This window comes from Hemicordylus capensis, chromosome 5 (assembly GCF_027244095.1).
Source record: "Hemicordylus capensis ecotype Gifberg chromosome 5, rHemCap1.1.pri, whole genome shotgun sequence".
In the NCBI taxonomy this organism is placed as follows: Eukaryota; Metazoa; Chordata; class Lepidosauria; order Squamata; family Cordylidae; genus Hemicordylus; species Hemicordylus capensis.
In genome coordinates, this window is record NC_069661.1 from 177,906,983 (window position 1) to 177,928,821 (window position 21,839).

General features: G+C 39.8%; 1 protein-coding gene across 20 annotated transcripts in view; it reads left to right on the forward strand.

The window, feature by feature from the left end:
- The window catches only part of NRCAM (neuronal cell adhesion molecule), a 214,452-nt gene that overhangs the window by 48,265 nt on the left and 144,348 nt on the right, over positions 1-21,839 (forward strand). For 6 of the 20 annotated variants that reach the window (XM_053256563.1, XM_053256561.1, XM_053256571.1 and 3 more), the window contains exons 1-2: positions 14,316-14,908; positions 21,360-21,430. The exons of 1 other annotated variant lie outside the window; for it this stretch is intronic. The gene's annotated coding sequence lies outside the window, so the exon portion shown is untranslated. Of the gene's footprint in view, positions 1-14,294; positions 14,909-21,359; positions 21,431-21,839 lie in introns of those variants that run through there. 13 more of the 20 variants (XM_053256564.1, XM_053256562.1, XM_053256565.1 and 10 more) reach the window with 9 other exon arrangements.

Here is a 21,839-nt window from a genome sequence, read left to right on the forward strand (position 1 = left end):
CAGGCACTGGCGTGGCGCCCCTCTCAGTGGCGCCTAGGGCAGGTGCCCTGGCTGCCCTCCCCATTATGCCACTGTTTAGTAGGGAGATCAACTGGCCCTATCCAACCCCAGCACAGCATTCCTGCAGTGGCTGTTGCTGGTATCTGCCTTAGGTTTCTTTTTTAGCTTGTGAGCCCTTTGGGGACAGGGGACCATCTTCTTTATGTCTTGTTTATTTTTCTGTGTAAACAGCTTTGGGAACTTTGGTTGAAGAGCGATATATAAATATTCGTCAACAACAACAATAATTAATTCTCCTGCCCTGTGTGTGCACTGGGGAGACAGAAAGGAATACACATGTTTAAAAAGGTTGAAAACCCATGGTATGAAATAAACACAGATGTTTCAGTTGTAGATTGATGCACAAAATCACCACCTGGTTTGGAAATAGATTCAAACAACATTATATATAAATAAACTGGTATCATCCAATGCTGCTCAAGTTGAGCTGCTTCAGCATGCCGTGTTGGTTTTTACTGAAGATGATAAATGCTGTAGTTGCTGAACCATTTCTTAAGTATTCGAGAAGTACTGCCTAAGCTCTGAAGAGCTGATGGAGCCCTGTTCTTAATTTCAAATGGCTGGCAGAATGAATGGAGAATGACAAATACAGTAGTAGGAGACCTGGAGTAGATGACACTTGTTGCCAAAGCAAAGCTTCCAAAGCAGAGATGTATGATAGTTGTTTTTTTAAATGCCTTTGCAGCCTGTTGTGTTAACCTTATTTTCCTTGTCATATCCATAGTATTTTAGGGACTTTCTGATATTTTGAAATGAAGATTGTTTTCTCCAGTTTCACTGTGCATGTCTTTGATAGCAGTCCCCTTACCCTTTAAGCAATTTCCTCATTCACAACTATCATACATACCAAATAGAGAACATTATTTAAATAAAAAGTGTTTTGTCATTTCAACATTTACCTGAGTGATGTCTGCCTGTAAGTTGGATATACTGTATGTAATGTATATCATCAGTGATTTATATTTGGTACAAACAAAGCTAATATGTGTCCTTGCATACATAATCAAATGCGGAGTTATCAACCTTTGTGTGATATTTTTATACAGCTCTTAGTTAAATCACTAATCCAAATGTAAAATCCATCACTTGGGAATCATAAGCGTACGTACTCAGGGGAATATTTTGTTCATAAACCAATGAATGGATTATGCTCAACCATATGTTGTTTTTCTTCTGTGGCAGACACACTTATATTTTGAGAACTGGTGTAGCATAATGGCTAAGAGCCTGAGTTTTGAACCAGGATTTCCTTGGTTCAGACTTTGCATCTGTCACAAACTCTCTAGGTGCCCTAGGCAAGCCACTCCCTCTCAGCCTCAGATTCCAAGCTGCATTATGATGTACAATCTATTAGTAGGGGAAATATTTACTATCAATAAAGCATATTATTGGTATTAATAGTTCAATAATAATAGCACACATAGGTGAGACATTAGCTTGGCTTGAGTATGGCTGTTAAACTTTAAAAGAGCAGTATAATCTCTCAACGATAATTTCAGATCTCTGCAAAAGATCAGAGTCCTATTTTCTATGCTTATAATTCCATAGTTCTGATCAAGTTTGTAACAAAAGGTCTAATTTCATAATATCTAGATCAACTTTCAACTTTCAGTTCCATCAGTAGTGTCAAGGTTGGTGTGTTAACGAATCATATAGCCTACCACAAAAGTGATATTAATCTACATCAAAGGATTTTCTGTGCTCAGGTACAGAAAATGAAAACCCACAATTGATGTACATGTATCAGTGATAAAGGACTGTTTAATCCAGACCTACAAATAAGTATATAAAAGTGTATATCAAAGTATGATTCAAAGTGGTTTGGTTCAAGTCCCTAATAGAATATAAAGCCAGCAGGACTGAAATAAGAATTGTTCAGAATTGAGAGGCCTCTCGGCCAAGAAGTAATGGATGCCAAAGCCAAGAATGTGGCCCCTAATCAAGATTGTGAGATGGGAGGCCTACGAGAGATAACAGGTACCAGAACCTGTCAAGTACAGGCCATTAGCCAAATTCCTCAGTCAGTAGAAAAGAGGATTTTGCTGGTCCCAGGAGATACGATAGGGAGTAAAGTTGTCAGAAAGGCCAGGTAGTAACATCTTCCCAGGCTCTAGGTGGCACCTCTGGAATATGTATTGGTTTAATAACCAATAACATGTATTAATTGCTTTACTGATATACTTGTTTTTTTTTAAACCTGTATAAACTGATCAACTGTGCAGCTTTGTCACAGAGTACTTGCCAGACTTGCTGACCTGTACTTTTGCCTTTCATGATCACAAAATAAAGCTGATTTGAGCACTGCACCCTTCTTGTTTGAACTTCATTCAGTCAGACAAGAAGTCAGTTGCGGGAACCTGGTCTAATCTTCTTTGGTTCAGCAAGACACTCCATTCTTTGTCAAACTTGATAGAAGGATGAACACAAGGGGCTGAATCAAACAAGAGGGCCCAGTTCCAAAGGATTTTCCCCGCAACATCAGGTGATATGAAAAGTCAAGGAATAAGGGAAAGGTTAAGGGTTCTAGCCAACCAGTATTCCTATAAACAAGTAAAGGTCAAGGGCAATATGTTCTAAAGGTTTCATTGTGGGAGATGGGGTATAAGAATACTAGAGCAAGATTATGAGGTGTTGCCAGTTGTGCAGAGGAAGCTCCACACTAACTCTTCAAGGCCTGGTCATACAGCTTGTTGAAACAATTGTATTCATCTTGACCGTTGGTAAGCATAATAAAATACTTTTATATTGTTGATTGAATATTTATGACCCACAGACATTTTTCTGTGGCTCGACAAGATATGTAGTTCTGGGGTGCCTAACTATCAATTAAGTGTCCTGTTGCTGGAGACAATGCATGGCCATACCCCAGTAGAGTATAGCGAATGTTTCAAAAGGGTAACAAAAATTTCTTACAGTGGAGATAATAATACAACTTACGGGATTGTTGTAATGGTTTCATTGTGATAATACATGCAAAGTGCTTTTTGCACTAAAAAATTGCTTTACAATGCAAAGTGTTAGAATCCTTATTAAACATATTATAATTCAGTATTGTTTGTATAGAAGGGTTTTTGTGGCATGTAGATTATCTATATCTAAATCTATCTATCTATCTATCTATCTATCTATCTATCTATCTATCTATAACACACACACACACACACACACACACACACACACACACACACACACACTTAAATTTACTAGAGCCAATTAAAAAAAACTTCTTTAACAAAGTTTAGTAGCATGGTTATAGAGCCCCTGGTGGCGCAGTGGTAAAACTGCTGCCCTGTAACCAGAAGGTTACAAGTTTGATCCTGACCAGGGGCTCAAGGTTGACTCAGCCTTCCATCCTTCCGAGGTCGGTAAAATGAGTACCCAGAATGTTGGGGGCAATATGCTAAATCATTGTAAACTGCTTAGAGAGCTCCGGCTATAGAGCGGTATATAAATGTAAGTGCTATTGCTATTGCTATAGTTAACTGAGGTGAAAAATAGGCAAGTGCAAAGTATGCTAGATTAATTTCTTTTATACTTTCTGTCTATCAGTCAGTGCATGTCTGCATAAAACCTGTTGGCCTCTCTAAACGTGGGGAGTTTGAAGTGGCATATCCCATAACCTCCCTCCTGCCTCATCCCCCCTTTTTGTATTAAGCGGGGTACTAGGTATCTGCCCTGTTCAAGTGTTATGGTAACAGTGTCCCTGAGAGCACATTGGCAAGCTGCACTCCACCGTGCTGCATGCTAAATCTCCACTCTCTTCTGAGCACTGTTCAAAAGAATGCTGCTTAACACGCTTACAAGTGCCAAAAGGGGGTTGAAAATCCCGCTTCAGCCTCTTATTCACCTCCCTTGCCGTGCTGCTCACGGAAACAGCAGTGTTTGCAGATGAAAGCAACTGTGATTCAGAAGCACCTGCCATCATGGTTATGGTGCTTCCCTCTGCAGACAAACACTGTTGTTTCCATGAGCAGCGCAACAAGAGAGGTGTGTGATGTGCTGGGGTCAGACTTCCGATCCACTTTTGGTACTTGTAACCATGTTCAGTAGTATTGTTTTGAACACCTGATCAGTGCTCTTTTCCCCACAATTACATTGTTTGAGAACTTCAACTTTATAAACATAGGATTTTTCTGATTGATGCTATAATCATTGAAAGGATGGGATGGGTTAAAGAGTGCATAGTGGGGCATACTATTGCACTCTTGAGGTTGTTGTACTCAGAGACAACTTCCATGAGCAGAAGAAAGCCTAAACAGGAATATTACTCACAAATATATAGTAGGTTGTTCTGCATTATGGACTTTGAACCAGGGGCGTAGCAAGGTTGGAGTTGGCCCAGAGACAAATTTTAAAATGGCTCTCCCGCTCACTGAACCTCAGCTCATGAAGTAAAGAAATCTTAAATGAGGCTGAATAGTGGTAACAAAAAGCATAGTAAAATTTATATATATATATATTTATGATATATTTGCAGTGTTTAATTTTGGGGAATGTAAAATGTGTGGCACCAAAAGGAATATTTTACACATATTAATAGTTTAAACAGAAAAGATTAAAATATCCAGAGCATTCTGGCATGCATATTATTCCTTCATGAGTATGATTTGTCAGCACACATGGAGGATTTTGGCATGCCACCAGGCTTTTTTGATCAGCTTAAAAAAAAAAAATCAGCATCAAGACAAATATGAAGTTTGTACTTAATATTTAAGATGGCAATAACAATCAGCTAATGGATTGTTCCCATTAGTTGATTAATAATATATTCAGATCCTGTTATATGGGAAAATAATGGAATGGAATCTAAGCTTAATTGTTTTCTTAATATATTCATATGGACACCATTCAGATTGAGAGTGTTGCAGATAAGACCAACAACATGTACAATTTATTATCTTTGGATTTATTAATTTATTGGCTGTTTTAGCAGCATTCTTTATCAGAATTCGAACAGCTTACCAAGCTTTGAAATTTCAAGACACAGTATTATAAAAATACAAGAGCTGTCAAACGAGTACAAAATACATAAAGTAGCATATCATAGCAATAGTATACAGTACTACATTTAGAATAAAACTACTTGTTTGTATTGAACCATTCCCCAGTCACCCTGGCCTATATAGAGAATTATCACATTAATTTGTCTGTTAGGACAAGCACCAGTGTTTCCTCAAACAGGAATTTCCAGATGTTGTAGACTACAACTCCCATAATGCCCAGCTAAAGGTGTTGCAGCCAGGGATGTTGGGAATTGTCGTGAACAACATCTGCGAATCCTGTTAGAGGTAAAACTGACAAGCACTTTAAGTTGGGCCACAAAACTGTCCGCCAGCCATTTTTATTAGAAATTAGAAGGATAAGTCTCCTGTCCTGCCCATGTCAAGCAGGCAGCTAAATACAGCTAAATACAGTAAAGACTAGATACAGATTCCAAACCATTTTTTAAAGGGCAGACCCAATATTGTGGGCCTGCTCAACTTAGGCCCCCCAGAGGTTTTTGGACTACAACTTCTAAAATAACCAGCCACAGTGGCCAATAGCCAGGGATGTAGGCCAACATCTGCAGGAGGGCCAAAGTTGAGCAGGCCTGCAATTTTATGTCTATAATCCATCTTATTTTCAAACACAGCCATTGAGGTTATTCATACATGCAGGCAAAACCTGTCTAAGCAAGCTCAACCAGGAGTTACCGGCGTGTGTGAACTGACAGGAGCCACGCAGCGGCAAACCCACTTAAGGAGCCCGCTGCTTAGCCCGGGTTTTGGGTGTGAGGGCACCTTTAACCCAGGCTAACTACTTGTGTGTCGGTGCTGCACTGCTCCGTTCATCTCCGAAACACAAATAGTCTCCCAGCCACTGCCAGGAGGATTCGCTCTCTCGTGCGGTGCATTATAGTATTCCAGGGGCTGGGAAGACGCATCTCAGCCCTTGATCCTCCGCGCTGCTGGCAGTAGCCAGCAATCATCTGGCGGACGACAATCTTTCTGGCGAGGAAGGACGGGTGAGGAAGGAGTCCTCGGTCGTCTGCCAGGGAAGTAAGCATTTCAAGGCTTTCTCCCCTGCAGATTTCTCACTGATCTTGAGAAAGGGCTCTAATACTGTATGTGCTGACTCTGCCTGTAACTGCTAGAATGGCATGCTTGTTCTCGGTTTTGAATTGCTTAAGTTTTTTAAAAGCCCACTTCTCTTCTCCCCCTCCCACTGTATATTTTTTAGTTTTTGTATTTGAAGTTATTTTCCTTTTTAAAATGACTGGCACTGCATTTTAGGAACAGGCAATAAGATGCAACTCTGCTCTTAATTGTTCAGGAAAGTTCCTTAGTCTTTTAAGCACCTGGGACTATGTTTAAAGAACGAGATACAGCATACCAGTTCTTGTGGGATACTATTGCATGTCATTCTGGGTAGACTGAAAAAGATCACTATAAAATATCTTGTTTAATCAAGGTATTGCTTCAGGACAAATTGCTGCTCTCCTCTGATTGTCACTCTTTGCTACCCAAATCTAATGTTCAACTTCCTTTTCAGTGTCCTGCTTCTGTATTGATTCTTACTTTGCTCCTTCTATGGACCCAACTATCTAATTAGTGTTCTGTTACTGTTTCAATATCCTTCCCAAGTTCAATTTTCTTCTTGCTATGACTTCACAGTCCATTTCTCTGGTACTCATTGCACTTCCTGTTCTAAAGACAGGCAGCTTATATGCTCAAGGACTAGTTTTTTATTCTGATTTGTATGGTGATTGTTGTTTTGTCCCCTGAACATGTTGTTTGCCATAGCTTGTGTCTCTGACGTATTTCTTGGTCTGAACTTCAGCCTGGACACATACTTCTAGTTTCTCTGAGTCTATGCTATGCTGGTTCTGCTGCTATTCTAAATTAACACTTGCAAATGTCACACTGTAAGCTGCGCGCTTGCGCAGGGCATACTGGGGCTTCCAGGGGCCACACGGCCCCTGAGCTCCCCAGCCCCCGCCGGCTCCGTCTCGGAGCTGGCAGTCGTGTGGGCGGCTGATCTGGCCACTCAGGGCTCCCTCCCCGCTCGTGAGCGGGGAGAGCGGGCTTAGCCTGCTCTTCCTGCTCTCTTCCTGAGACCCGGTCCAAAAAGTTCTTTGTCACCTTAAGAACTAACTAATGGATTATATGGGCTAGTTCTCATGATTCCTGAGACAGTGGGGAAATGGGAATCAGGAGATTTGTGCACTGTGCGTGCTTTAAAATTTCCAGTTGTAAGAAGCCAGAAATTTTCACATATGTCTAGTCGGCATCGTGACAATCTAAATTTAACCAGGATTTGATCTGGGGTACATCAAACCCCAGATTACCAATCCTGGTTAAATGTTGGATTAGCACAGTGTAAATGTGACATTGGTAAAACAATTCCAGGTTCTTAAACCGGAAATTGAGAGCATGCCTAGTGCATAAATCTCCCAATTTGTGTTCCTCTGCCATCAAAGGGATCATGTGAACCAACGCAGGATGATGATGATAAAAAAACAACTGTTACCTGTTAAAGCTTGTGCTACAGTAAGCTGGCTAGTCTTAACAGTTCCATGAGGCTCTTTCCTTTTTATCTTGTTTACAACCTAAGTATGATTGTAATCAGTCTTCTTCGGCTCACAAGATTATTGATGACACATAATAAAATGTACTTGCCTATAGAGAATACTAAAATCAGGATTGATAAGAGGTGTGCTACAGAACATGATTTGCAATATGATTTTCTAGGGCAAGGACCCAGGATTTAGGTTTTGGAGTGCTAGCAAGCAGTATTGGCGGCTGAAGTTGAGCTGTCACTGTGTGCTAAATTGAAATGGTTATGGACAAAATCTCTGGGTCTGTTGCATAGTGGTCATTTCTGAATCAAGAAATTCCCATGATAACATTGTGAAGGAGGGTAGGGATTTAGTGACCAAATAGCTGCATAAATAGTCTGCATAAACTGGGTTCTAAGAATCTACCCTGTCCATGATTGCTCACAGAAGATCAGGATGGCTGAGATAAGAGTCGAGGTTTAACTCAGGGCATTAGGCCTCTTCTTTCTTTTCCAGCAACTGTGCTATCATAATGGTGACCTGTGAAATGGGGAGGGAAGATGGTACCTGATATAAGTCTTGTCTCTGTTTACCCTAAAAGATGAAGATGTGAGATTAAGTCTCTGTGGATAGAAAGGGCCTGGACCTTCATCCTTATTCTAAGAGTTGATCACGTTGTAATAGAACGGAGAACTTGGATGTCATATCAGAAGCATAAGTCACCAGCTTCTCATGTAGCTTCTGAATCTGCCTTCTTAATTTTATCATCATCATACTTGGAGGTCAGAGAGACTGAAAACTATGCAGGCATACTTTGCATGCAAATTAGCCAGGTTAGTCTCTTGTAGCTCATAGCTGGTGGCAGAACTGGGGAAAGATACCTGTGCCCAAGACTTAGGAGAGCTTCTGCAAGTCCAAATAGACAGTATTGTACTGGGCTAGATGGAAATATGATCTCAGTATAACTCTACTTCATGTGTGTATTATATTTTTGTTACAAACTGGTCCTGGTCCTTTAATAGTTTATTGAGTATTCTTTTGCTTTTAATAGCTTATTGAATGTCCATTAAAATTTTATGAAGATTAACAAATTTCTGCACATATCATTAATCATAGTCTGATTATAGAAATTATGAGTACTACATATTACCTTATCGTTATTTGGTTACATGAAATATAAATGAGAAAAGACTTCTCCCATCAAGTTAGAATTGTGGCTCATCAACTTAGGTGATAAAACAGAGTGGGGTGGGACACAAATCCAGGGCTGTCCTTAGAGCATGGTAAGCAGGGCAACCACCCTGGCCCCCACTCTTTTAACCCCCATTAGAATTAACTGGAAGGGGCCCCCACACTGGCTGATTTGCCCCGGGCTCCGCACCCTGCCAGGGCTCTCTAAGGACAGGCCTGCACAAATCTCTCATACATCCCCAACATTTCAAGACATATCAAAATTAATTCAAACAGAGAATTAATTCTTTACAGAGAATCCTATTTTAATATAGTAATTCCAAATGTATCATTAAAGCTAATGATTCACTTGACCATATATCAACAATTGGAGTAAGCTTCTGCCTTCCAAGGCTAATTTCAGCATGCTACTAATAGTTTACTCCATTTAGGGAAGGTAAAATGAAGTGTTTCCATGCCCATGCAATTTCAGTTAGTTACTACTATTATTGACAAAGTTGCAATACAGTCTGTTGCAATACAGTCTGTGGAAAAGTTATGTCTGAAGTCCAATTTATTGATTATACTTAAAGTATTACTAGATCACTGCTCATTTCAATTATCTTTATAAAGATATTAATATTTAGTATAAGACCTTTTCAAAGTGCTTCACATGTATTTTACTGTAATATTAACAACAACCCTGTATAATAATTGAATGTTGTTATCCCTTATATTGCAGATGGGAGGCTGAGAGGGAGTGACTGAGAGGGAGTGGCTGCCTAATGCCACATAGTGAATTTATAGCAGAGGGACTTGCTGAATTTTAGTTCAGTCTCGTAGCTGTTACAATATGCAGTTCTATGGAACAAAAATATAGTGGCATGGTTGATGTAATTATGACTATGTACTTGTGCCTTTTCTCTTTCAAGCAAAAGACCTTTGCATATTTTGAAATTCTGAATGGGAAATATTTATAAAAATTGTTTATTTATTTGTTACTATTTAATTTGTAAAAATAAAGTCCTCTCGAAGCTTTGTCTTTAGTAGTATTAAAGCCTAGGGCTGTTCATTGAATTGGAACAATAATCATATCTTATTTGATGCAGTTCCCATCGGCAACATTTTTGTGGTATCTTTTTTATGCAAAATTGCTAATATCAACAATGTCTGATACAATATTTTCCATATTGGACTATATCAAACTATCCAATAATCAGATGACTATTTACATGTTTTCCTCTGTTGCTAATCATGTCACAACATTTGTTTGTTGTGGAATCTGGTGATGTGGCAAATATAGAAAATGCTGAGGAGAGGAGAGAGCAGTGTTGGGACTGACATTTCTGCTTCAATTCCTCATGCTTCCAGCTGCTCCAGGCATGCTGCAGTTGCTGCTGATCACCCAGCCCCCATCATGGGCGTGGTGGTCCCACCCCATATGGGGGAGTGGGCGGGAAGAAGGGATGGCCATGACTGGCTGGAATGCAGCAGGGAGGAAGAGTCAAGTAGTGTGCGTTGTGCCAGGACTCTTTTTTTGCCTACCTCACACTGCTTCTCTTAACTAGACAGTCTTCTTGGTCACAATTGGCAGAATCAGTGTGGGTCTCTTGACAATTCAGTTATTTATTTATTTATTTTTAAAAATTTATACTGCCCAAAACTTACTTCTCTGGGCAGTTCACAACCAAAATGACAACAGAAAAGTTAAAATGTTAGTTAAAACAAATAAACGACAACTGAGAAATTAAAACATTGTTTCAAATAAATGACAGCATAAAGTTTTAACTTTATGCTGTCATTTATTTTAACCAATGTTTTGGAAACATTACAACAATTTAAAATGTAAAAACAATATTTTAAAACAGTGTTAAAATGGTATTTAATTAAAAGCCTGGGTGAATTTTAAAAAATTGTCAGAGATGGGGAGGCTCCTATTTCAGCAGGGAGTGCATTCCAAAGCTTCAGGGCAGCCGCGGAGAAGGCCCGTCCCCAAGTAGCCAATAGACGAGCCGGTGACAACTGTAGTTGGACCTCTCCTGATTATCTCAATCTCATAGCAAAGATTTAGGAGGAAAGAGGGGCCAGGCAGAGCGCAGCTGTTGCAATCCTGAAGGCAGCTTGTTATTGTGGGAGTCTGAAGGACCCAGTGCAAGTTTTTCCCTTCCCATTGGAACTCTAGAGCTTGCTGCCATGCTGCTTGTGTGGGTGTGTAAGCAGCAGAGTCCAGAGGAGGCTCATGTCATGTGGGAGCTAGACATGTGCACGAACTGGTTCAGAGGACATTTTAGAGGCCTCCGTTCGAACGCTGGGTTCGGTTTGAAGTTCAAAGGCCCCGGGCTTGGCACTTTAAGGGCGGGGAGATGGTGCACTTACGCTAGGGTTGTGCACAAAAACGTTTTGTCAAGTTTGGTTTGAATTTGAATCGGGTTCGAACTGGGAGGGGGAGGTTCGGTTTTGGTTTTGCTCAAAAAACCCCACCGCAATTTGGTTCGAATTTGAACCGGTTTGAACTGCTTCAAACCGGTTTGAAACTCCAAAAGTGGGTGAGATGGTAGCTGGCACCCATGGGTGCCTACCACCCAAGCAATCAGACACTTGTACAATATGTTTTATAAATTTTTGAATTATTTTATTTTATGGACTCGAACCAGCCCATTATTCCCTATTGTTGAGCACCCATGGGTGCCAACTACCACCCAAACCCCAATGCAATCGGATACTCCTACTATTTTTAATGAATATTTGAAATATTTTTAATTATTTTTCTCATAGGGTATAATTGGACTCGAACCAGCACATTATCCCCAATTGTGGGCACAAACATAGGGTGGGTGGTAGGCATCCAGGGGTGCCTACCATCCATCAAACCCCAAGGCAATCTGACACTTCTCCAATTATTGGTGAATTTTAAAGTATTTTTGAATTCCTCGTAGGGAATAATTAGGATTCTAGCAAATGTATAACTTCATGTTGGGGGGGAAAGGATGGCCTAGAGTGGAGTATGGTAGGTGGTAGTGCCCAAGGGGGGCAAAGAAGTTACAGAATTATTTTAAAGGAATTGGGCAAAGGGCTGATTTCTAAGTGATTTTTTGAAGTTTATGCATCTTTAAGGTTTTTCTCCATAGAGAAGAATGGAGGTTTCAGCAGCCCCATACCTGAGTTTGAGGGGTGCTGGGGTAGCCAAGAGTGAGTGGTGGTGTAGTGCACAGAGGGTGCCTACCACCCCCATGGTTTGCTAACCCTTGGTGTGCAGGATTTTGTTGTTTCTGAGTTGTTCTGAGTGTAGATTCTCTGGTAGCAAATGAGAGTGGAATCATGGTTTGTCATTGAAAATCTCACCCACTTTTGGAGGTTCAAATCAGTTCAAACTGGTTCGAATCGAAAGTTCTTTCTTTCCCCCAAGTTCTTTCTTTCTAGCTTTTATAGAAGATACCTAAATGTAGGTATATCTGTTACCCGTCCCTGCTATAATAAATGGATTTTTTAGGGTTGGATCACAAGTGATATAACCCTAGCACAAGTTCCATAGTACTTTGTAGTGCTTGTAGCACTTTATCACATGACTATCCACTTGTGCAAGAAAGTGGGTAAAGCAAGTGCTAAAAGGAAAAGTATTGCTTTGCCTATTTTCTTAATTTTTCAGATAATTTCATGTTTGCATCCTGTCAAATTCGTAGATGGCAGTATCTTATGTGCATAATTAAATCAAATTGATTTGTGGGACAAGCATAAAATTATAACAGTGTGTATTTATTTAACTGTGTACAAGTGATCCAGAGATTAATAAAAGATAAAATTTACCAATTTCCCAGATCTTTAGTGATAGTAAATTACAGTTAACATGGTCATATTCATTGGTCTCAGTTGGTATTACACTAATAAAAATTTAGGTGCTAAAGCTCTGTCTTTTTGATCAAGAAGGTGAACAATATGTTAGAATGTTATATACTGTATGCAAATAATGTTTAAATCTATTTGGCTGCAATCTTATGTACATTATGTACGAAAAGATATCATTGAAATCTGTGAGACTTATAACTGAGTAAACATGAATAAGGCTGGGCTTTTAAATGCATTGTTCTATGCACAATAATACATTTCAAATGCAAGATATTTGCAGATTGTACTTTTAGTCTAAATCATCTTGAGTCTGATAATAGATACAACATATGCCACAGATGATTACTTTAAAAATTATTGCAGTGATTTAGAATTGTTTCAAAGGCATATTTTGGAAATCTCTTTCAAAGGAACTGTTTAGCTTTAGATAGCCATCCCAGAAATCGAGTGACAAATTTGGTATGGGTTTTGAGAGGTCCATTAATATAGCACTTTCTTCTCCTGAATGTTTAGAGTAGCCCACTGAGTAGCTACTGTTTGGAAAGTAATGGGTCACAGTAGGAGGCTAAAAGGGGATGGGTTCCAGAAGCATTTAGTGTTTAATGGGGCTACTGCTGTAGTGAAGCAGTGTGCAGAAATAATTCTGATTAGATTTGGTCAATCAAGTTACAAAATCAGACCTGTCCTTCTCCTATTCATGTTTAAAGAACAGAAAACTATCATTGTTCAAAATAAAATCTTAGGAGCTTTCCTTCCAAATTCAGTTTTTAATTATGCAATTAGATTCATTTATATATTAAATACATTGTAATATAATCAGCAGTAGAGAAACAAATAAGTTATTTAGAAGAACAATTAGGTGTATTCCTATGAGGCACGATAAACATCAGATTTAAGAGTAAGGTTGTGATCCAACCAGTCTCTAAAGATCTATTAATTTCAGTGAGAGACTTTGTATTTAATTTCTTAAATTGACTGATACAACTGATACAGATAAAGTGGATAGATGTGGTATTAGTGTTTTTGGAAGAGTTAAAAATAGTGTGTAAGTTTAATGTTATGCTTAATTTACAATATATTCTTCATTTCCATGTCAGCAGGTGCTATTAATCAACATGGTCATGGATGTGTGTATTGAAAGTAGCAGTGTTGAACTATAAAACCCTAGAGCAATTGTTGGATACAGTATTCCCCCCCCCTTTTAAAGTGTGTATGATTGTCTGATAATTAACTCCAAGGCTTGTGATAACACATGTTTAGAATGGGCATAGTTAAGCAACACTGACTCTTCTTTGTTAAGTGTAAGAGGTCATGTGGCTATGCTTATTGTTAAGCTTCTCTGACAATATGCTTTGAAATAGATTGTTTCAAATGGTGATTGTACTTTTGTGAAGATTTTGAACTGGTCTTCAGAGATACTAAGTGGGCTTCAAAGGGACATTTCTTATTGTTTTGACCATGCAAAATGGCAATGGAAACATTTGTGAGTTGACTTTTCTAGAACTGACATTGTGTGCTCTGTCAGCAAAGAGATATATTGTATTCATAGATGTCATATTTTTTTCACGGAGTGGAATTTGAAAGGCATCATTGTTCTTGACTAATTGTGTCAAGGCAATTGCTTGAAAATCAAATGTGAAGAAAGTGATAAATCTGTTATATCAACCTTGTGTATAATGCAGTCTTGTGTATAATGCAGTGAATAATAATCATAAAGAAATTATTTTGTGGAGATCCAGTGTACGCCTCTCTAGAACAGAGTACTGTTAAGATCATCAATAACTATAGCAGGGCGTTAGGGTAAAATCAAATCAGGTCTTTGAGATAAGAAAGCAAAAAACAGTTAGAGCAAATTCGGGGTAGAAAAAGACTCTCGAGGAAATCTTGATACTTAATCCATTTCAGTGTTGTCCACTTCGTGAATCAGGAACTATAGGAATTTGAAACAAATGCCTGTTGCTGTTTAAAATCTTAAAGAACTATCCTTTGAATAAGATGTGTAAGCAACTAAGCAGATTTTCTTGCTTTTAAAGTAATACAGAGAAGTGTTTAACCCCTATTGTATTTCTACAAAGCCTATGCTGATCACATAGTGAAGCTTGGGAGGTCCAAAGAGGATGTGATTGGCTATTGAAAAACAGCCTGTTTTGTACATCTTCCTGCACACAGTCTGGCAGCAGCAGAGTTCAGCAGCACAGAGATTTATCAGCAGGATTACAAAGAGAGGAAGAGTTTTTAAACAACGTTTTGACTTTCTCTACTAAGAGGTGAAAAACAGGGCACAAGAACAGCCATAAGGTAACAAACAGAAGCAGAAGAAAATACTGTAATGGTGATAGTTGATATTCAGAGTTATTTAAATTACTTTATTAATATAAATAGAAAGTTAAACAGGTACATGATATTCAGTTTGCTATTCTACTGTGACAACCTAGCTGATTTTGTTTTGTAGTGGTACACCAGTTTCAGTCAATCTGTGCTGAAACAGACGTTTAAAAATGTGAACTAAATGTAGCATAATGCTTTGAATTTAACATGCACCCAATAGCCCTGTATTACAGTTAATTCTGGGCTTGGTAGTTTAATGTCCAGTGGCAAAAAAGAACATTGCTTGAGATCCTGGCCTTTCAAAGTTCATATGTTCTTATGTAAAGTCACTCACTGGTAACACTCCTGTTATCTTCTGTGCAGAAATAAGTTTTACTCTATATGCTGGGACATCTATTAATGTGCTATTTTTTACTGCAAAAAATTTTTTTTTATTATTTTAAGTTCACCATTTCTTGTTCCTATCTCATGTACTTGATTTTATAAATAGGCATCATGCATGCAATCATTTTTTCACCAGGTGGAATTTTGTTAACTTTTAGCATCCCAGAATTTCATGTCATTTTGATTTCTATTTCAAATCTTTTTAAAAAAATTAATGGAGTACTTTGCATGTGCAAGGAGCAAATAATTTAATTCTTGTTCATTCTTGTTCCAAGTTCATTAAACAGAAGCATGTTAACCTGTTCTGAAGAATTTGTTCCCACTGTCAAGTTGTAATACTACTTCATGCCTGTTTACAATGCTACAAAACTATGGCATATTTGGAACATACTTGAAAAACATATTACTTTTTATTTTTGATCGTTATGTGCTATTTGAGACAATGAACCTACCTTAGATTGTTGTTATTACTGTAACTGGTAAGATGAACAAACAAAAGTTTGTGCAGACTGCTGATGGCTCTTTTTGAGCATTGAACAGAGTAAGTTTTGGAACTTTTATTGATTGATAGGATCTCAAAGGTGAAAAACAAAATGAACCTGCTGTCAGAAAAGTGCAAGCTCTGAGAGTTGCTTGCAAATAAATATACTTAAGATTAGGGAATAAGGAAAGTGTAATATTAGGAAGTGCCCATTCTTTGTCTTTTATTCCAAAGTAATTCTGTGTTTTCCTAGTTGATATAACTGAAGTCATTGGACCAGTACAGCCAAAGTTAAGCATTTTTAAGTCCTATTGATTTCAGTGAAAGAGGAGTGCATGACCCTCAAGGACATGTTTTCAGGAGCCACAGTGGGCTTCAGAGAGAAGTGGAGCTTATAAAAATTTGTCCCTGTCGGTCACATAATGCAATATTGGTCTGGAGATCAGGCACTGCTGCACCAGCATGGTGCTAGTCTAAATGTCAGCTAGTAAATTTGAAATTCAAAGCAGTTTTGTGCAGGTGGACCTTGTTATCTGTGGATTCCATATCTGCGGATTCACATACCCGTGGTCGGGAAAAAGACACCCGACCTTGGCATACGTGGGGAAAAAACCTAAACAAAACATGCTGACCTTGCGTATCCACGGGTCGGAGGTGGCCGGAAATGACTGCAGAGGTCATTTATGGCCACCATTTTCTTTGACAGAGCCACAAAATGGCTCCTGCCTTTGTGAAAAAATACAAGTGCAGGAGAATCTGATTTTTGGCTGATTTGTGGCCGCAACATGACTCAGGGGGAACAGCAGAGCAAGGTAAGAAGCTTACTGCGGCTGCAACCTGGAATGGAACCCCCGCGGATATCAAGGTCCACCTATATTGCATATTTTAGTAATCTTGTCTAGTGCACACGTTAGTCTGCTTAGGTCCCATGAACCTTAGTGCTAAAGCAGTAAGGTAAAAACTGTGCTTTCTGTCTGTATCACCTTCACTCACTGGCGGCTGTTGCGGGTGCCACTGGGTGGGTGGGTGGGTGGGTGGTGGGATGAACCTTTAAGTGAATTATCAGCAATACCATGCTGACCACGCAAATGGTGTTCGCGCATGCACAGATGCCATGTGTGTGCTGGTGATGCACGGATGAACTTGTGGAAGCTGCATGGAGTGGCAGAGAGCAGATAAGGACCTGCTCACCTTTTAAAGCTCCCCTGAGCTGCTTCCGAACTGTGCTCAATCCATGCTTCAATCCGTGGTTAGGGCACATCCTTTGAAATACAGAATTCCGTACATGCATATAGTGAAATGGGGATTACCTGAGGCAATTAATAAGGGAACATATCTTAAAACATTCTTGTTTTCTTTGTTCATGTAGGTAGGATATGTCAAGATAGCAATGTTTAGTTAGCAAACTGCCCAACAGTTAAAATTTGGGAGCCTGTAGAGGCTTGTCAATCCAGGATTCCAGATGCAATTCGAATCCAGGATTCCAGATGCAATTCCAGATGCAAGTAGCGTAGTCCTTGCTTGTCAATCCAAGATTTCAGAGGCAAGTAGCATGGTCCAAGGTGCAAATGGTCACATTCCAGAGACTGTGGTGAAAGATCAAAAGAGGCAGAGACAGGTAACATAGTCCAAGGCAGGCAGGCAGGCAAGTGGTCAGATTTCAAAAGACAGCAGTCCAGAAAAGTGAGCAAAGGGTAGACTAGACTTCAGGCCTGTATGGAGCAATAACCTGAATGATGAGTTTGACTAAATAACTAGCCCTGAGGCAACAGTTATATAAAGGCAGCAGAACACATTGTGGGTCACCAGATCCCCTAATCCTGCTGGATCAATGTGCTGTAGTGCAACTTCCAGCCATTATCAGGGTGGCACCACGGAGCACCAAAGATCAGAGTATCAGTTCCTTCAACACATGAGTTGCCAGGTGGCTAAGAGAATAAGCTGCCTAGACTGTTACACCAGATTTCTCAACTGAAGCCTGCTAGCAACTTACACACTCGCAAGTCTAAATCTAGCAATGTTTTTTTCTGCTTTTATTTGAACCTTACAATTGTGATTATAATTTATTTTATTTGTCAAAGAAAGAGACTATATATAGAGAGAGAGAGAGAGACAGTGTGTGTGTATATATATATATATAGAGAGAGAGAGAGAGAGAGAGTATGTATATAGAGAAAGAGAGACAGTATATATATATAGAGAGAGAGAGACAGTATATATTTATTTGTCAAGGAAAGAGATTCCTACAATTTGAAGAACCTTTTTTTTTTTTTTTGCAAGTGGGATCTAATATTTTGACGGCCATTGACAGTAAATAAAGTATCTATCATTTCAGAACAAATATCAGAGAGGCCCATCCAGCAGAACAAAAGTTGCCAAACCTTACCTTCCCCAACAAGTTGAACAGAGCCAGCAGTGTGATGTAGTTGCTAAAGAAAGGATGCCTTAATCTTAAGGTGCATTAACAGAAGCATAGAGTTCAAATTATGAGAAGTAATTGCTCCACTCTGTTATGCACAGTTCAGACCTCATGTCTAGTTCTATTTCCAACTTTGGACCACACATTTTAAGAAGGAAGTTTATAAGCTGGAATGGGTTCAAGGAATGGCAACCAAACTGGTGAGAGATCAGGCAACCAAATCCTATGACAAGAAGACAGCCACTTCCATATATGTGAAGGGCTGGCATCAGGGGTGTAGCTAGCCCGCCGGTGGCCCATGTGCGGCTGCGGCAGGCGCCCTGATAGCCCCGCCCCTTACGTCTGACATCAGATGCAGGGGATAGCCACGCCCCCGTGTCTGACATCAGACGCGGGGTGTGTGGTCTGGTTCCTGAACGGAGCCTTGAGGCTCCGTTCGGGAGAAGCAGCTTAACTGCTGAAGGGGCCACGCGGGAAGAGCCGCTTCTGGGCTGCGTTGCGAACACAGCACCAGTCTTAGCTCCTGAAGGGGCTGTGCGGCAGCTTTTGTTTAGCTCCCGAAGGAGCTGCGCGGCCCCCGCTCGGGAGCTAAACTACCACCCCCGCGTCTGACGTCAGACATGGGGGGGCGTGTCAGGGCCGCGAATGGCAGCTCCTGATTGGGCACGGCACGGGTTCTTTGAACCCATTCACCCAATTATAGCTCTGCCCCTGGCTGGCATGTAGAAGAAGGAGTGGACTTGTTTCCTGTTGCTTCTGAGAGCAGGACTAGAACAAATGGGTTGGAATTACAAGGAAGTCTATTTAGGCTAGACATTAGAAAGAATTTCCTTACTGTAAAACTTGTTCGACAATAGAACAGTCTGCCTCATGCAGTGGTGGGCTCACTGGAGGTTTTTAAACAGGCTGGACAGTTTATAGAATGCCTTCTATTAGGCAGTCTGTAGCAGTTTCCTGTACTGATCAGGACTAGAAAATCTCCAAGAGGTTTTCCTCTTTATCACTAAAATTATGAGATTCTATGCTGCTCTTAGTTTCTCCACTGCCCTGTAGGTCTTTGTAAACTCACTCTGGAATACAATTATGTATGTATGTATGTATGTATGTATGTATGTATGTATTCTATTTCTATACTGCCCTTCCAAAAATGGCTCAGGGCCATTTATAACAACAACAATTATATATACAAAGATGGAATTTATGGAAGTTTCTAACAGATTAAATGGGCTTCAGGGAATTAAGTCATTCCCTCTCCTTATTGGCTGTTTGGTGAAGCAGTATTAAGCCCCGTACCTAATTTCCTAATTTTCTTCCAGCAGATGTATTTGCTTATGAATGCATATGTACAGACTCAAATCACCATGCTTGTTTTCATACCCAGAATCATCATTAATAGATACTGTATTATTTTCCTGCAGAGCTTATAAATGAGTATATATGACAAAATGTTTGGCTTTCCTGGAATTGTAAAATGAAATGCTTTTTCTATCTAGTTACCATTATACTTTATTCCACACTATACATTGTTTTTCTAAAAGAGCTGCTACATTTTTCACAAGCATAGTTCATTTAAAGCAAGAGACTTGACTATATGATTATAATATTTTAGTTCTCAAGCAAAATGAGAAGAGAACCAGTACAATGCTGTCATGCATGCCTTGACAAATTTTCTTTGGATCTAGGAGCCAGTCAAACGTTTAGGAACCAGACAATGAACACTTGACAAAATTACTGGACTTAGTAATAGACATTGTGGAGAGAGAGGCTAAATTGACTTCCCTTTATTCCTTTTCACATATGGCATACTTAGAGCAGAAACAGGGCTGCCTAGGTCAAATTAAGATTTTATTAATTAAATTTGCCTCTGAATGTCCTACTCTAGGTGCCACGGTTAGGCCAGTCACTTCTCTCTTAGCCTAACCTACTTCACAGGGATGTTGTGAGAAGAAACTTAAGTATGTAGTACACCACTCTGGGCTCCTTGGAGGAAGAGTGGGATATAAAATGTAAAAATAAATAAATTAAAATAAATTTCTAGGGGCCACGACTCCCTGGCACCTAGGATTTGTCAAGCCCTGCCTTCGTGAATGTACAGATGATTACTTACCGACCTTAGTAGACATCTTTTATTTAATTGGTTCCATATACATAACCAACTATCCACATTCTACCACTCCATTCTGTTTTCAAGTTGTTTGCTTTCTGAAAGTCCTTTTCTTTCCTTTATGGCCAGCCTCTGCCTCTGTGTGAAATAACCCAGATGATGCTATGAAGGATGGTAGAGTGTGATGTCCCCCCACCCCTCCTCTTGGCCTTCAGCCAGTTATTTCAAACAAGAAATAATTAGTACAGCAAGCCTATGGCCATGTTGGGATCTGCTACCAGTAGCACATGGTGGCGAGTAAGATTTTTATGCCAGAATTAGGGCCCTTTTGCCAGATCCCATGAGCTGTTGCCTCAGCACAGCAAGGACAATTAGTACAAAACAATTTTAAATGCTTAATACATTTAAAGTAGCCCATCTTGAATTGTAAGCTCTGTGTTACCTGTTGCCTGTGGGTTTTAAGTTGAAACTAAGGGAAAATAGAGAGAATATAGTTGTGAATACTATAATGGAGGTAGGTGAATGGTTAATAAATGGAGGTGAGTGGATGGGTAATAAAGACATACTGGGAGTGTGTCAAACTGTTAAATTTTTGCATATACATTGCAAGGACAAAATAACCTTTAAATAATAATAAACATTAGCTGGGCTGGGCGCAGACCACCTATGCCTCTAGTTCTCCCCTCTCTGCTATTTTCTTTGCCGCCCTCCCCCACTGCCATACCCCCACCCCCGCCTGCTCCCTTCCCCCACCTGCTGGCTGCTGTCCCCCCATACCCGCTGCTATTGTTCTCCTCCATCTGCCGCCATCGTTTTCTCACCCACCCACAACCCTGTCCGGTGCCGCCACCTTTTGCTCCCCCTGAAGACAGCTCACTTATGAAATTTCGCGAGAGCGGCTACGCGTGGGATTAGCGACAGAGATGCCTTAGAGAAATATATATATCATTTATCAACAAAAAACTATAGTTTTAAGTCTTCGTAAAATAGAACTTTGAGTAGCTTTTAAAATCAGATGGTTTCTTTGTTTCAGATCCAGTAGCTTCTTGTGCACCACCAGATAAAGAAGAAAGCCAAGGTCAGGCAAAGATACCTTAAACTAAGGTAAAAAAAATTTCATTTTGTCATTGTTTTGTTAATTCCTGTAAGCAGGGATTGAGGAATCAGAATTTCGGTATTTAAATTTTTTATTTTCTGTTCTGATGGTGGGCTTGGACACTGACATTAATGCAGTACTGCATTGTATGTTTCCCTATATCCTTGTACAGCGTAGTGTAACAATCCCCACAAAATCATTATTGTGGCATTATGTCAGGGCTAGAAAGGGGAAAGGTCTTCTGACTCTTCTGCCCCCAAATACGACATGGCACTCACCTCAAGATGACTGCATAAGGTCTGTAGGAGCTGGCATTGATCCATTCCAGAAATAGTAAGGGAAGATATGGCTATTGCCTGGCAAATAGGGCAGAGCTAGCTTCTTATTATGACCCATTTTCTAGATTCAGCTTCAGCA